The 16,716-nt window shown below is 34.4% G+C and overlaps 2 long non-coding RNA genes across 2 annotated transcripts; one reads left to right on the top strand and one right to left on the bottom strand.

Annotated features, from left to right (window-relative positions):
• Positions 1 to 3,540: 3,540 nt before the first annotated feature.
• Positions 3,541 to 15,255, bottom strand: LOC131070867 (uncharacterized). Its single transcript, XR_009112418.2, has 3 exons — positions 15,040 to 15,255; positions 3,933 to 3,993; positions 3,541 to 3,659 (listed from the first exon to the last, which is right to left on the bottom strand). It is a non-coding gene; the product is annotated as an uncharacterized LOC131070867 (long non-coding RNA).
• On the top strand, positions 3,565 to 14,233 carry LOC131070868 (uncharacterized). Its single transcript, XR_009112419.2, has 3 exons — positions 3,565 to 3,677; positions 13,731 to 13,787; positions 13,926 to 14,233. It is a non-coding gene; the product is annotated as an uncharacterized LOC131070868 (long non-coding RNA).
• Positions 15,256 to 16,716: the final 1,461 nt, after the last annotated feature.

The raw sequence follows: 16,716 nt of genomic DNA on the forward strand, positions 1-16,716 counted from the left end.
AACAAATTCTGAAGTAGAAACACTAGAAGTGATTGAAAGAACAGGGGATGAAGACACAACTGGATTAACCAAAGACTGGGAAGCCAAGAGAGGGGGAGATAAATATACAAGCCTCACAGGAGCGGATGAAGTTGAGACTAAAGTTACCACTGATTCTTTTGTTTCTTCTCTGGTTGTGAGTTCACTCCTTCTTGGTGAGGCTCTGAGTATTTTGGTTCCTCTTTTTGGTGTTTTGGGTACTTGGCCGCCGAACTACTGGATGTTCCACACTCACCGAGGGCTTTGTGACAGGGGCAACAATATCTTACTTTCCCTTTATCTTTTGTATCTCATACACCTCTTCTTCTTCATCACCCCCCTTAGTATCGTCTTTCTCATGGTTCCATAAATCATCAGAAGTATCATTCAATAATGGATTAGATTGGAAATATGCTTTGAGATCATCTACCCACTGTCGAAATGTCTAAAAGTCGAAGACTTTTTCTTCTCTCCAACTTTTCCCTATGAGTTTCTTTCTTAGTGACACGCCTATTATTCTGGAAGGTTTCATTCACGTTGTGACCTTGTAAAAGGAAAACTAGGGTGACCTCTCTATAAAAGATATTGTTAGGAGGTTAGGGTCTAGGTGCATAGTTGGGTCATTTGAGTATGGGTTTCATCACTCCTCCCAATATGGGTAAATATGAGACATTGACTTTAAGGTCTAATAGGCAACCATCTGGGTCATAATTCTATTTATCTTCAATGTACACCAGGGCCAAATGGGCAAGCATAGCTGCAAGAAAATTCTTGACTCCTCGCTTTTCTAAAACAATAGGTTCAATAGCCAATGGAGGCTCATACATGCCAATTTGATGTCTTCTAGCTCCATGCATTTTATCTACCATTGAAAGTTTCCTAAACATTTTAATGGTAAGGATTCTATTTGTTAAGCAGGTAGGGAGTAGTAAGGGTTCTTTAGAAAAACCATGCATCCAGACAACTGTAGTCACATACACTAGTACAAAAACAACAATATATGACTAAATAAACTACCAAAAATTGTAGAAAAATGACTAAATTTGATCACATGACCACTGGTAGTTTATTGTCAGTCATAAATCAATTTGGTCATGTGACCACTAGTTGTTTTGATTGATCAATTTGGTCATCGATGTGGTCATTGATTTGGTCATATTTAGTCACTAATTTAGTCGTATATTTTGTCACTAATCTAGTCATATATTTAATCACTAATTTAGTCATTTATTGTTATTATTTGGTCATTTATTTAGTCATGATAGTCACTAATTTAGTCATATATTTAGTCACTAATTTAGTCATATATTTAATTATTAATTTAGTCATTGATTGTTGTTATCTAGTCATTTATTTAGTCATGATAGTCACTAATTTAGTCATATATTTAGTCACTAATTAAGTCATATATTTAATCATTACTTTAGTCATTGATTGTTGTTATCTAGTCATTTATTTAATCATATATTTAGTCATTAATTTAGTCATATATTGAGTCATTTATTTAATCTTTTTTTTTTCAATAAAAATGGCAAAGTCATTAAACTTTTATTGATATTAAGTTATTTACAACCGGATTCAAAGGGGCATACCGGCAAGAAAAAATCCGAAAGAAAACCTCTGGTTGTAGCGCATAAAAAGAAAAGCCTAACGCTACCCAAAATGCCAAAAAACCCATTACATATGAGAGGCCCCACAAGTCAAGATGCAAAAAGTCCTCCAATATATATAGAAGTTGAATACATGAAGATCATTACCAACCCCAATACAAGTAACAGTTGAGAACAAAAAGCATCAACCATATAGATGCAACCCAAAACAGAGACTCAATCAACCCAACAGTCAAGAAGCCAAAAACCAGGAGCTCGAACTCACAAGAGGAGGATCCCCAACATCCACAAAAGGGGAGATAATCTGCAACGAGATAGCAAATTGAGGAGCATACAACTGTTGGACTTTGAATTTTGCAAGCTCTGCAACATGTCTACATAGCTCCAATGTTCAAGGAGCATCTCCAAAAACTATTGCAACATGCAATACATGTTTATCCAAAAAAAAATTGGAAAGAAACTATTTAGAATATGTTTTGATGATACAACAAGAAAAAATTGCATTAGTTTAAGCAACTTACCTCTTACAAATTAAACCTATCAAAGCTCGTAATCCTATTATGAAAAGTGTATCAATAATAAATTCATTACTATATGCATACCTTCCGTAAAACAAACTCAACAACCTATTTTCCAAATGCCCCAATTCCATTTAGACGACTAGAAATAATCTCCTGCAGCTACTGATAAGAATAGGGGGCCAAAGCACAATCTTTTCATCCCCATATGACTTTCTATATGTGGAAGCAATTTCTCTGACAGATCCATTGTGTTTACTATTATAAATTCCAAATAACAATCAACATCTCAGCAATCCAAATTAAATACAGTGCTTTTATTATGATCTTTGTAGTAAGTGCAAGTAATAGTTTGAAATTTGTTTACCAATAACTATCAACTAAGAATGGGCTCTAGTCAGCCAATCAAATATATTGTATAGAACCTAAAAAGGAGAAATAGATGTTTTAGAATTTGGTTATTCTATGTCATATACAAAAATTAGTCCACATAAACAAAAATACAATTGACGTAACTTGCATAGTTATGGATTTAAAAATAGACAGCTTCTCATTCATTCTTTATTTCTAGCTTGTTTCTCCCTATCTACAATTAAAAAAAAAAATAGTTAAGTATAGAATTACCAATTGATTTCTTGTGACAAGAAGATCAAGCTCATCTATAAGCAGAATATAGGGTTGACAATCATTCTTGCTTGTCTACTTTGATTCTAAGAATCATTGATTTAGAAATTGAAGGGCTTTTTTCTAGCTTACTCTATATCCAGTCAATGCCTCATAGAGAACCTGCAAATTTTTTCAACTGGAAAAATGGGATTTTATGTTCATTATCATTTTACAAATTCTCTAACTTGATTTTCAAAATAACTTGATCTTAATCATTTGTTTATTCAAGACAAAAAATCCCAATCCATGGAGAATTGCATGTGGATGGTTGTCGTACTATTGCAAGTGTTGTTTTAGATTCAAAACAAAACAATGAACTTGCTAAACTAAACAATAAAGCACGGCCTCCAATGTTTTTAATTCGGTGATATATGGTAAAAATTAAAACATTCAACTATGTATGGTAAATAATCCAATTTTTATATAAGAAATTAGAAACTCATCTAATTTTTTTTCCCTGAAAAAAATAAAAAACCGCATTGTGTGATTTAGAGCATGAAAAATCAAGAAGGAAAAATAAATAAATATCTTGAACCACGAAGATTATTATAATAAGCCATCCAATTACGTAAGAGGTTGAAGCCACTCAGTGCCCGAATTAAGTGAAGATAAGTATTTTAGATTGGGGAAATCAGGCACCGGTGATCCTTTTTCATTGTTGGGTAGACCTCACCTCAATTAATAATAATAAATATACTATCTTATACTTACAATACTTCTAAAATGCTAAGGACTCGTCACAAAGTAAAGCACTTGCCACTGTTCTCCCCCGGAAATCTACAACACGACCACTTGTTATTGCACCAATCATGGCACCTATGGTCAGTAGGGAACTAAAGGTAGAATGCTGCACAAGAACATTAAGGTAATGAATTCAGACCTAAATAAATTAATTTTGGAGTATCTTCAGAACTCAACAAATCTGCAGGGATTGGCAACAAGTGCAAAATAGACTTTATATAGTTTATGCCTATAATACAACATTTCAATTTTCAATCAATACTAATCATTATATTGTTTGCAAATTCTTATGTATAGAAATCATTTAATACAAATTAAAATTCAACTTACTAGTAAAATTACAGAAGGAGGAAAAATAGGGCATTCAAGAGTAGATCACCTGAGACTGAGTGAGGCCAAGGTCAGTTATCATTGCAGACAGTGGGGGAAGGGAATGTCACCTGCATCAAATACACCAAGAAAGAATACATTATAAGCCTAGTGTCTTGCATTATAAGCATAATGTCTAAATATTTTTCTTTGATTCCCTCTTGATGCCACCATCTATACTAATCAATTTGTAACTTCCAATATTTGTCTCCTCATAGTATTTGTGTGTACAGTATGTATTGAAGTCCCACTTGCTCATTTTGTTGCCTGGAGAGATTCTAACCATAAAGAATACTCCTTGAAAAATATGTAGTGTATATATACTACGAGTTTTAAGGCTTCAATAGTCCATGAGTAATAGAAAAATCTTTCTGAAAAATAACTAGGATCAAATTTTAGAAATAATGCTTCTATAAAACAGAAAGTGTAGCTAAGAATTTTGAAAATGAATGTACTGATTTCTATTTCTTATTGTGGTGTGTTTGGAAAGGAAGTTATCTGAAGACATCTTGATGTCAAGAATGTTTGACCAAAATTACATACATTTCAAATTAATATCTAATCATATTTTTAGAGAGATGACTATAATTTAACGATAGCTAAGGAATATTCAAGCCAACATGAATCCTTGAATGATGGAAATCAGACTTGAGTTCCCAACTAGTTGATAAATATCACAAAATTGAATATATATATGTACACTAAATAGGTGCATAGATAATTAATTACAAAATTGAATAATTAAAAATATCAACAAATATCCAGAGTTGTGATACAAGAAATAAGCACAAAAATTAAACAGTGGGTCTATATGAGGAGCAAGTCTAAACAACCCATTCATTAGTAACAATGCGAAGAAAAGTCTTGACATAGTGCCTCTATATGCATAAGAACAAGGACATTGATGAGGATAATAGCGAGATGTCTCAAGGCTTCATGAACAAAGAACACAACAGTCCCAACACAAGTCGAAGGCATTAAAGGCAACTCCTAAAAGTCAAGATCATAGGCAGTGAGAACAGATAGAATAAAGATTTTATGGTGTTTGTTGTTTAAATCATGAAAAGGGTAATAAGTGTAGGTCCAAAACAATGAGCATAGATGAGAAATCATTTTTAAAGTCATTGTCACTTAATGATGACAGATATCAGCCCTGAACACAGTGGTATTCATCATATGAAGGCACAAATAGTAGAGATTGCCCTATCCAAAGTGCAAATCAAAGTTTGTAAACCTTGTACACGGTTAATGGCAATCAAATATAAGAAGAATGAGGGTTTTTCACCAGATATGGATCTAACACAGAACAATGACAATTTACAATGTCATAAGCCAAATGCTAAATAGCATGAACATTTCAAGAACAAGAGGATGGCTTATTCTGAGTTAAGCATACCCACAGTTGCAGCCATTAATGAATATAGAACAACTAAAACATTAAGAAGCCCCTGAATAGATATAATAATGAGTGTTCCAGACATAAAAGCAACAAGAGTGGCAGATAATGGTTACAAATATGAGGACACAATTCGCATCAAAAATATGAAATACAGTTGTAAAAGCTCAATAAGGTAGTCTCAGCCATGAAGATATTTATCAGTCAGAGACATTTTGAGTTACTCATTATCAAAAGGCATGAAATCATACAAGAACGGAGAGAAATTTGTGGATATACGCATTGGTAATATGAACAATTTATGAGAGCAAGGGATCAAAGCCACATGTTCACAGCCCCAAATAAGGTATTACTTTTACCTTAGAAGAGATTTTTTGCAAGACAATACTTGTGGGGTAAAGAAGATTATTACCCAGAACAACCAATATACAAAGATGCAACATCTATGATTATCCATCACAAGGAGTACAATGAATCTAGAAGATAGCCCTATACGCAGTGATGAAGTGTGAAGATATAGAGTCTTCACGATTAGTCAATCAGCCCTATCACAAATTCAAGGGCAGCATAGTCAAAGATTGAAGTGTAGACCTGAGAAATCTGTTGTTAGTCAAGGATAAAGAGGGGTAGTCCCCGTGTTCCACGGAAACGTGCCCCCCGCCCCCCCCAGGCCCAAGTCCCCCCGTCTCCGAAACTTTTTCCCTTTGTTCCCCCATCCCCGAAGCTCGTCCCCCTGTCTCCCCGTCCCCAACGGCCGTGGAACAATGGGTAGTCCTAGTCCTCCCAAGACACAAAAGTCATAGGAAGGAAAATAAGCACCATGAAAAGAGCGTAAGAGAAGCATCAAAGGTCATAGCCCAACACAAAATGAAAGATTACAATCATATCACACTGACAATCATCATTGATGGAGAAAGTGTTTCACAAAAGAGGCTTCATTCTTAAACTCTAGAAGGCCAAAAGGGTATGACAAAGATTGACAAAGACAGGTCTAAGTCTCAGTCATAGTACAAGGTAATGAATTTTGTGTGAAGATTGCTAACTACCACAACCACAGTTCATTGCCAAAACAGTCATATGGAATAATAGGAGGCACCAAGACAAAGGTATCATACTTAGGGGAATTATGAGAGAACACTACTTGGGGGCAATGCCAATCCCATCACCAAAGTGATTAGCCATATAAATTCAAGTCTATTTAAATTTAAAATCAAATAATGTCAAGAGAATTATGGGCAAGATAATGGATAGCAAACCTAAAGTAGTGATAAAAACAGTAAAATAATCTTGGTTGCAATCATACACAGTCATGAAAAGACATAATCACAAGCAAATAACAAGTACAGTCATGTTACAGTCGCAAAGATGGAAGTCAAGAACATAGAAATAGCATATGAGAAATCTCATCTTGTGGACAACCATCATGTGTCTCAAAACCTTGTTGACGGTGAGGCATACCAGTGAATATTCAGCCTAACATGAGCTGCATGTAATGGCAGCATAGCCCCTCAAGATCCTTATCACAGTCACAGCCTTCGATGAATCCAAATAAAGAATGAGGAGGTAATCAAGTCATAATAGGCATAAGTCATGAAAATACTTGACAAAAACCTTAGGTATGACCTTATATGAAGCATGAGGTTAGAGGAACAACAAAAGGCCAAAGAAGGATTCAAGAATTTTCATTGCATAGTCCTTAAAAGTCCAACGATTTGAAAACATCAAATGTCCCAGTACTTTGGGACAGTCAAGGAAGTCTTTTGTAGCAGTTACAACATAGAGCACAGTAATGTCAAAGGGGCAGCCCCTATTTGACTCTGTGAACAGTGAGAGTTAGTAACAATCACATGCACAGAAGGATGAAAATCATGTAGATTTTCATAACAGTGAGAATTGCATATGGATGGTTGTCGTACTATTTTCTGCATACCTATCCTAGATTTTAAATCTAAGGCAAACAATAAATATTCTATTTCACAATAAATGGCACCTAAAAGTTCAATACTGTAACTTGTTATGATTATTCCATGAAAATCTAGAGGTATTTAGAAGGGTAGAGTTAAGACATCTACATTATCATAGCATGGGAACAAATATTCACATAACAACCGCTCGAACAACACAATTGTTTTGCCTAAGGAGGAGCACTATTTGAAAGGAAAAATCAAAGAAGCATGCCTACGGATATTTTAATAAGATGAAATCATAATTCTGTATTTATAATGGATTTATCAAAAGAGTAACTGCATTACAACCACTACATGTATACAATCAAATTTATATAGCCAATAAAAGGGTAATCCTAAAATGATGAGTGAAGAATGAAGAAATGTGTTTCTAAAGTGAGCCACCATCACCAAGGCCAATAATCCCTAGTTGCAACACTGTATAAGAAGTCTGATTGCACTCTAAGATAGACAAGGAATGAAAGTCAATATTAGGTGTTGGTTTTAGTTGAGAACTATTTGCTGTTAAACCAAGTGTGCACGTGGCTGGAAAATATCTATGTATCAGACCCCATACCAATCAATATAGTAATTTGGTAGCACTAACATATGGTTTTATTAATTTAACTAAATTCAATACAACCAATGGCAAGGCAAATTTATTGAGCCTTATTTATATTATTATATGCTATTTCAAACACTAAGCAAGTCATATCTATGCCAACCTCATATTTAACTGGTCTATTTAGTGCCACAACATCATCTAACATGGAGTAAAACTGACTTCAAATGCATTTCATTAAGGTATGGTGGCTCATGGAACATTTTCCTCGGACACTCACTATTCCTTGTTCTCTCAAAGCAAAGCCCCACTCTGCAATTTGTGAACAAACAAAGATTTTAGAGTCCTAGACTACATTCATAAATGATGCAGAGTGTCTAAGAGGTTCTACAACACTCCAAGGCTATGGTTTCAAACCCCCAAACTCTAGGCTACACAATAGGTTACTCAATCCAAGATTTCCACTATTTGACAATGTCTCATAAAGTGGCAATTTGAGACAACACAATAAAAGACACTCATAAGGATAGGGGAAGGAATTTAATCATGTCCAAAAACCAAAATGGACTCAAATAAACCAAATCCATCTTTGAAACAAACCCTTTTTGGCCATTCCACACCATTGGCTTTCTAGGGTGACTAGATTCTAGTAGCCCTACTCAGAAGGTTTTTTTATCATAAATTTTGAATCACTAACCCTAGGAACAAAAAAAGACCACTTCCAGATACCCTTTTGGAATTTATTGAAAAGATCTCAAAATTACCATAGAGTGTTTTGTACCATCTTGACCCTAAACGGACTGATAATGTACAACCTATATGCTTTTTTAGTGCAGCAAACTCAGTATTTTGGGCATAAATTTTCACACAGATGTCATAACCCAGAAATAAAACCATATTTGGATACCCATTTCGGTTTTACACAACATATGTCAAAATCAAGCTATGGTGTTTTTGGATAAAAGTGTTCAAAAATTGACTGTTACAGTCCTTCAAGAGCCCTATTAGGCCTCCAAATGCACTAGAGACACCCCTTAGACACTCCACCAACTTTCCCACTCAACTTGGAATGAAGGAACATAGAAAAAATGAAAGGATTTAATAGGTTCTAAGGTCTCTTTGATTGTTTTGGTACCAAAACACACAACTCTTCTTCAAACCTCCTTCAACTTGCTTAACACATGAGGATGTTAAGCCCTCAAGTGCCCAAAACTACGCTTAGGTTCTTCCCCTGCAAAAACTGTTTAAAACCCATCTGTAACACTACTATAAATACCATTACACCAAGTCTTGAGGAAATCCATTCATGGAATGGAGAGTTCTACATTTTTCTTTGAAAAAGCCCCAAAACCTAAGTTTTTAGACCAGTTTTGGTAAATCCGCTTGTAGAAGGATCAAAAATCAATAAAATTGAACCAAACCTATGCCAAATGAAAGGTAACATATATATATATATATATATATATATATATATATATATATATTTCCAAAAATTCCACTCTTACATGTTAATTCATCCAAATAATAAACTTACGGAGCAACAGAGAAAATGATCATCACATTGTCTTCAAACTAAGTTCTCCATACAAAATCACCATCCAACCCCCAAATAAATATGGGAATGGCCTATTTTAATGCCTCCAAGGCCTCCCAACTTAAATAACCACCTTTTGGATTTTTGTCAACCAACCAACTCCTAATTGCTCTTACAATGCAAAAATTGCCTTAACAACATTTTGGCAATATTGACATTTTTTTCAAAAATGCTGCCTAGACTTAATCCAAAACTTTCATGACTCAAAACCAATACGAATAGGTCCAAATAGGACTAAAATACCTTCATACATCATAAAATACCATATATGACCCTATTAAGACATTTTGCCACAAAATGATAATTTTGATAATTTTGACAATCCTTGAGCAATATCAACAACATGACCCATCTAGGACTTAATCTAACATTCAATGGTCTTAATGACCTTATTAAATCACATTTGGTTCTTAAAAGACCTTATTTACAACTTTCATCCTTCAAAACATAAAAGATTCAAAATTTGCCTTATAGAGGCTTGATGGTAGCCTAGGTGCTCCTGCACCAATAAAGGCTTTTAACACGGGCACCTAGATCACGGTTGGACAATCAAGAAGAGCTAACTATATTTACTTCTTGTATACCTGGGCCTATATGAATAACAAATATCAACAATAACAGATATGAATAACAAAGATTATGAACTGCACATTGCATTCATGAAGAGGGAATGAATGGCATATTATGTGCAAACTAAAAGGTCCTAAGACATTTTTCTATGTAGAAAAATCAATAATGGATCCCTTTCTCCATATAGCACGGGCTCAACTAGGGTTTATATAGAAGAATATATTTTCTTCTACTAGTTTCTCTAAGGAGGCACATAATGGTAGTCATGAACAACAGATCAAGGGTTTCTTCTTTTCTCAAGCACGCCTTTATCTCTAAGGAAGCAAGGGAGAACTAAGACACGACAGTGAAAGACAATATGATTCAACATGAAAAGTTCATGCACAGGAGTTTCTCTCAAAAAGGTTAATTTCTTTTCATAAAAGCCCTCCCCTTATTGTTGATAGGAAAAGATTTTATTCCACATCCACTTAAAAGTTTTATATATTTTATTTTAATGAGATTTAAAAAAAGGCATGGATAGCTCATGCACAGAGAATAAGAGATTTAAGCATGTATGGGTAGTCATGATAAGAGATTTGTTGCAGATTAAAACTCTATGACAGTGTTTAGAGAACACACAAGCCAAATTGGAGAGTCACAAAGCAGTGCATCACACGGTAGCAGTCATATAATGATAGAGAAAGATCATTAAAGAATCAAACATCAAAATGCAACCAAGTTCAAAGAGAAAAGTGCAGACCTAGTCATTAGCAGCCTTAAAGACAGTCTATAGAATCATCTTCACAAAAGTGTCGAGATAGTGAACAAATGAAGGCATCTGAAACAAACAGGAATCCAAATCCATGATGAAGCATGGTTAATATTATCATTGATAAGGTAATCATAGGCACAAAAAATAGTGATCTTATTTACTGTCTAAGAACAGTATATACATGCACAGTCATAGTGTAAGGGCAATAAATGAACAGTCTCAGGCAAAGAGTCTTTCATCCACATAAAGAAAGATTCATAAGATAAAGAGAAGCATTAATAATCATTATTCATTAGAGAACAAAGTCAAGTTTCATGAAAACACAATCATGGATTAAGACCACAGTTAGAAAGACAACAACATCAATACAAGTTGGATGACAATATTACTGTACAGATTGTAGAGATTGAAGCTTAAAAGCTTCAAAAGAGTAGTTACAAAAGCACAAAAGAATGATAATAAGGCAACACGATGGGTATTAACAGTCCCATACACATAACAGTGAAAGGTAAGAGATCCCAGTCCCAAGTTGGGTATCCCAAACAATGAAAAGAACCCTAGTGCAACATTCACAATGCCAAGAATAGAGCATCCATGTCTTAAAGGACAAAGATCAATGTATAGATCAGACCATAGCAGTCCATGAAGTCATGAGCAGCAGTCACAAAGGCTCTAATATCACTCATAGTGATGAAGATTGGGAAAAACACAATGAAGAATAGCTGAAAAATAGCTCAAAGTGATAAGAAGCATGAATAATAATAAAGGGCATTTCATTCATCATATGATTATTTGAAGAACACAGAGATACAAAGTTTCCAAACTAAAAAATTTAGTCATATCAAAAGGGCATTTGTTAAAATAATATACCATATATATCAGAGTCATGTAGAGCAGGGTTACAAGATTCAACTACAACGAGCTTAAGATCAACAAAGTACATAGAAAGCATAAGGAAATTAGACCTTGAGAAAGAGATCTTATAAAGATCTTGAGGTCAAAAAATAGAACCATAGTCATCGAGAATATGTAGCAAGCTTCAAGATCACATAGATTCAGTCCTAAGCATACAAAAGGTCTTCATTCATTGGACAAAGCAACAACCCTAAGAAGTCAGGACCACAAAAAGTATGGACAAATAAAATAATGAATACATAAAAAATTACAAAGTAACTACAGTGAAAGTACAGTGATGGTTTCAGTCTTTGCCAAGGCCAGTAATATAATGATTCCTAGGACAGTCCATAGTTCTAGACAATATAAAGCAGCTGCATTCACTTTGATATAAGAGATAATACCAATCACAGATTATTTAGCTTCAAAATCCAACAAACCTATGATAAAACCTTGGTACAATGATAGAGGACTCTTATAAGGATTAGACAAAATGGCATAAATATGGGCATAAATATGAGATCTTTGAGATCTTAGCCAAGATGCAAAGCCTCATGAGAAGAAAGTATATTATACAATAGAAAAGAACAGATCTGAGGTAGAGAAGAAACAATCAATTCCCAATAGCAACAAAGAAAAGTAGTCACATAATGTATTGAAGATGATATGGTAAAGAAAGAGTTGAGGATGAATAACTGTTGACAATTCCAATTTGAAGTAAACAACCTCAGTTATGAAATAGAAGCACCAAAAAAAGTTCCAAAAGAAATTCATTCTGTGACAGAGTGTTCCAATAGCCCTAGGCCTGAGACAGTCAATAAAGAAGGTCTCAATATTACAGTCTGGAGCCACAATCAATGACAACACAATTCTGCCATGGATATAGGAGTAGTGCTTTTATAGAAAAGACCGTGCTGATCAAGACTACAAAAGAAAACCTCATAGTGACAGACATTAGAGAAGCTAATCAAGAAAAGAAAATTTTGAAAAGAAGCAGAGAACCAGTCTCCAAAGCCTTTGATAGTTTGAAGATCATAAATGACAGTCATCTACAATAAGCCAAATGAGTTAATGAAAGAACAACAGCATACCTATTTTGATGGGAAATCCAATGCCAATTCATTGTTACAAAGACAATATAAGGTAGATGTTGTTAATGTTTGTCTTAGAGCACAACTACAGTAAACATAGAGGTTTATGAAAACAACTTTGAAAGAACCACAGTTTTAAAGAATACACACAGTCCAAGTCATGAGAATACAATCCCATCATAGGGCACAACAATAAATACAATGATCAGAAAATATAGTCCATGATATTAACAAGAAGACCTATGAAAGTCACAAAAGCTAATAATAATGGTTGATTGCGGCCTCTTTTGCAATTGAGTGAGCTTGGGGTTGCCATAAATTACAATGGCGCATCAAAATTTAGTCTTGTCACTCAATTTCATGGTACCAGTTTGTTAGAGCTCTATGGCATCAGACATTCTATTATTGGAGGTTAGCCTTTGTTGATTCTAGGAGTGGTTGAACCAAGTGTGCTCATGTATACATTTATGTATGACTTTTCCAAAGATAGAGAAGATTTAGGCCCGAAGTTGTTTTTGGCTTGGACAAGGTGGTACGTACTTCAAATCTTTGTCCAAAGAATGTTAATTAAAGCTGGCAACAACATACATGTCTTGTTTACAAATGTTGTATTTATGGAACCTGAACTGGTTATTGCAGCTTAACTGGGCTTTGTACGAGGAGGCATGTATTTGAGTTAAAAGGTCACAAGCATTTTTCTCTTTTATATATAGGGTATGTGTATGGACTTCCTTCTTGTTATTCTTGCTTGCCATTTTGGGTGCATGCTCAATTATCAATAGGTTTACCAGGGTAGTTGGAGAACTATTGGGGCTACTCATTGTTGTGTTGTTCATGTAGTAAGCTATTCAGGTATGAGTCATAGAATATTTTTTTTTCTTGTACCATTCATTAAGGATTTAGTAGAGGATAACAATAATAAATTGGTGCAATTAATTTGATAGATTTAGGTTGCACGATAATAATTTATCTTTATATAACAATTGATGTTGCTTGTATAGGAGAATCCCATCGTCACCAAGAAAGCTTGGGTAGAGGGATGGGGCATATCTTCCAAGGTGTGTGTATGTGTGTAACTATACATATATATTTAGTTGGACCAACATATCCAATATAAAGATATAGTGCAAAATATTGACTTAAATCACTTGCATGAGTTGCATGGTGGCTAATGTGGTTTGAACCTCAATTGCCAGGCCAGTATTGATGCAGGACATAATTGTGTACTACTATTGTTTAAAAAAGGATCATGTAGATATTTGTGATGATGAAGTTCTGGGAATATTCATTAAAAGGTTGATTTCATCAAACCCAGGTATGTTCTGGCAATGGTCCAATTGTTATTGCTTGGGTAATGAAATATTTGCACAGATGTCAAGACCTTTTGTAATTACCCAATTTACTACATTATGATTTATCTTTACATTTAAACTGTATTATATCTCCATCAGTTCTTAATGTTGTATACATAATGTTCATTCCTTTTGGCTTTCATTGAAGCTACCATCAGACAGATGACTACAAATGTTACTATGAAATGATTTAGATAGAAGGCTCTAGTTTTCTATTCAAAATTACACAATGTTGTGAAAGCCCTTTCAAATCACAGAGTCAAAGATTCAGAACCACTTATATGTCGAAGTCCAAACAAAGATCACCCTTAAAATATTACATTGCTCATTTGACCTCTAAATCAATCAAAACCTGAATATACTAGTTTCTCAAAATATGATGACACTACAACTGTGCAAGGTTGAAGAAGGTGGGTAAATAGCTAAAGCCACTATTCTTAAAGATCAATGACTGTACCTTAAAGGCATTACAAGTTCCAAAAAAACTAAATAACGAATGTGGAACCTCCAATGATGCATATGTTTGTGCTAGAGTTTCTTCGGTTATTTCTTTGGTTTACCCAATAGGTAGCAATGTAGACTTACAACAGTGGAGAAATCACTATGGAACTATGATTTTCCATTGTGTTTGAGAGGGACAAATTTGTTGTATGATTGGGTGTTTGACACTTTTTGAATCAAAGCAAATAGAAAGATTCTTTCATTATTGTAAAAAAACATGCATAGGGTGTGATGCCATGGTGTATTTTGCACATTATATTAAACATGGCCACTAATACTTTATAGTAGTATAAATCTACAATAGACAGATAACACACAAAATAGGTACTTGATAATCAAAATCTGAACTAGGAAAGAATTTGACCAAGAAACAAAAAAACCAATAGTCCTGTCACAAGAGCCCTAGCCCCTTCAATAAAGATCAAATTTAATAAATTCTATAAGGATGGAAACTAACCGATCAGCTGAGATGAAAGCAGATGCTGCCTAGATCATGGAGATGCTACTGGATTGTGAAAGAAATCATTTTTGTGGAGAGCCTAAATCACTTTGCGCCATTATTTGCTCCATTTGCCCTTACCGCTTAATATGCTGAATTTATTTTTGCACTAAGAGCCGACCAAAAGTGACGCTTAATAACCTAAAATGCAATTTTAGGATATCCTAAAATGCAATATTTTCAGATATAGCGCCCATTCACATTTAGTGTCGTTCACCTTGGCTCTTAATATCTTAAAATGCAAGGGTTTTACAATATTAAAAGGTAGGAATTAAAAACGTATAAAAAATTTTAACACTTTTTAATTTTAGTTTTTATGTCACTTAGAATCGATGTCTTAGATATGCAATTTTAGCACATGATATAATATGTTAAAATGCAATTTTTTTGTGTCGATTTTTTATTTAAGACAATTAAAATAGAAAGTTTAGAAAGTTTTAAGACAATTAAATTAAAATTCTCGTGATAGAAGTTGTTGATTAAATTTTAATACGTAGTTGTGAATGTTACCCTAAAGGTCTAAGACCATTCTAAGGGGGAGTGGGCTTCCAAGTGAGTGACTGGGATTGTGTGGAGTAGATGGCCAGGTTACCCGGAGTCTAGATCACCAAAATATCTCATTGGGAGTTTATACTTCGTAATCAAGTGATAATCTGATTAATAATTCTTGGGGTTTGGGTAGAATAGTTCATCTTAATAAGATAAGAAATGGTTGGTGGCCCCTTTGCCTTGCCTAGTGGTAGAGATCCGGGATAGGATTGGGAAGGTCTTGGTAACTCAGGTAAACTAATCTCCCTTACTCCATAAAGATTGAGATGGATCCGCATGTGCATCTAGGATGGCCATGACAGGTTCCCATTTGTCGGATGTGATGACACTCTTTTCCCTACATATAGGTCCTAGTGCCTTGAGAGACTCAATTTGATGTGTTTCCTTTGGAGGAATTATGGTTGGATATTTTATGATTTACATTCTTGCACTTGTTTTGTATTGCTCTTCCTTTGGTTGTTAGGTGTAAGCATAGATCTAGAGTGTGAGTGAGATCTTGTATCATCTACTAGCATGGGGGGTGGTTCCTATTTGATTCCACATGGTCAGGTGGTTTGATGCCTTCTTCCATTGGGATGTTATTCGTTGGATTCTCTTGTGTGGATGTCGATCTTTTGTCTTCTCGGCTATCAATGGATATTTGTAGCAGATTGATGTATATGAAATTCGTATGACATATGTATGTATTGGATACATAGTGCAATTATAATGTGAATGAGAGCTATGTTTCTTGTTGTAAAAGGATATTGTATTCATGTATATGGAAGATGATGTATAAGTAAACATAATGAAGTATCGTGAGTATATTGGATATTAATTCATTAATGGCAATACATGCATTGGGTATATTGTTATGCATTTGTTTTATATAATATTAGAAATGTGGTAGATCATCTTGGAATTGGATTATGATAATCAAAATGAATAAGTAAATGGGAGTTAGGAACATTTGGTTTGGTGCCCTAAAATGAACCAAAAGGATAATGGGTTATGTTAGATTATGCATTGAAAGCTAATGATTCTCATGATAAGGAAGATGGTAACTAATTGGGAAAAAGTAATTGTTGTAATAGATGTTAATGGCTT

This window comes from Cryptomeria japonica, chromosome 1, assembly GCF_030272615.1.
Source record: "Cryptomeria japonica chromosome 1, Sugi_1.0, whole genome shotgun sequence".
Lineage (NCBI taxonomy): Eukaryota > Viridiplantae > Streptophyta > Pinopsida > Cupressales > Cupressaceae > Cryptomeria > Cryptomeria japonica.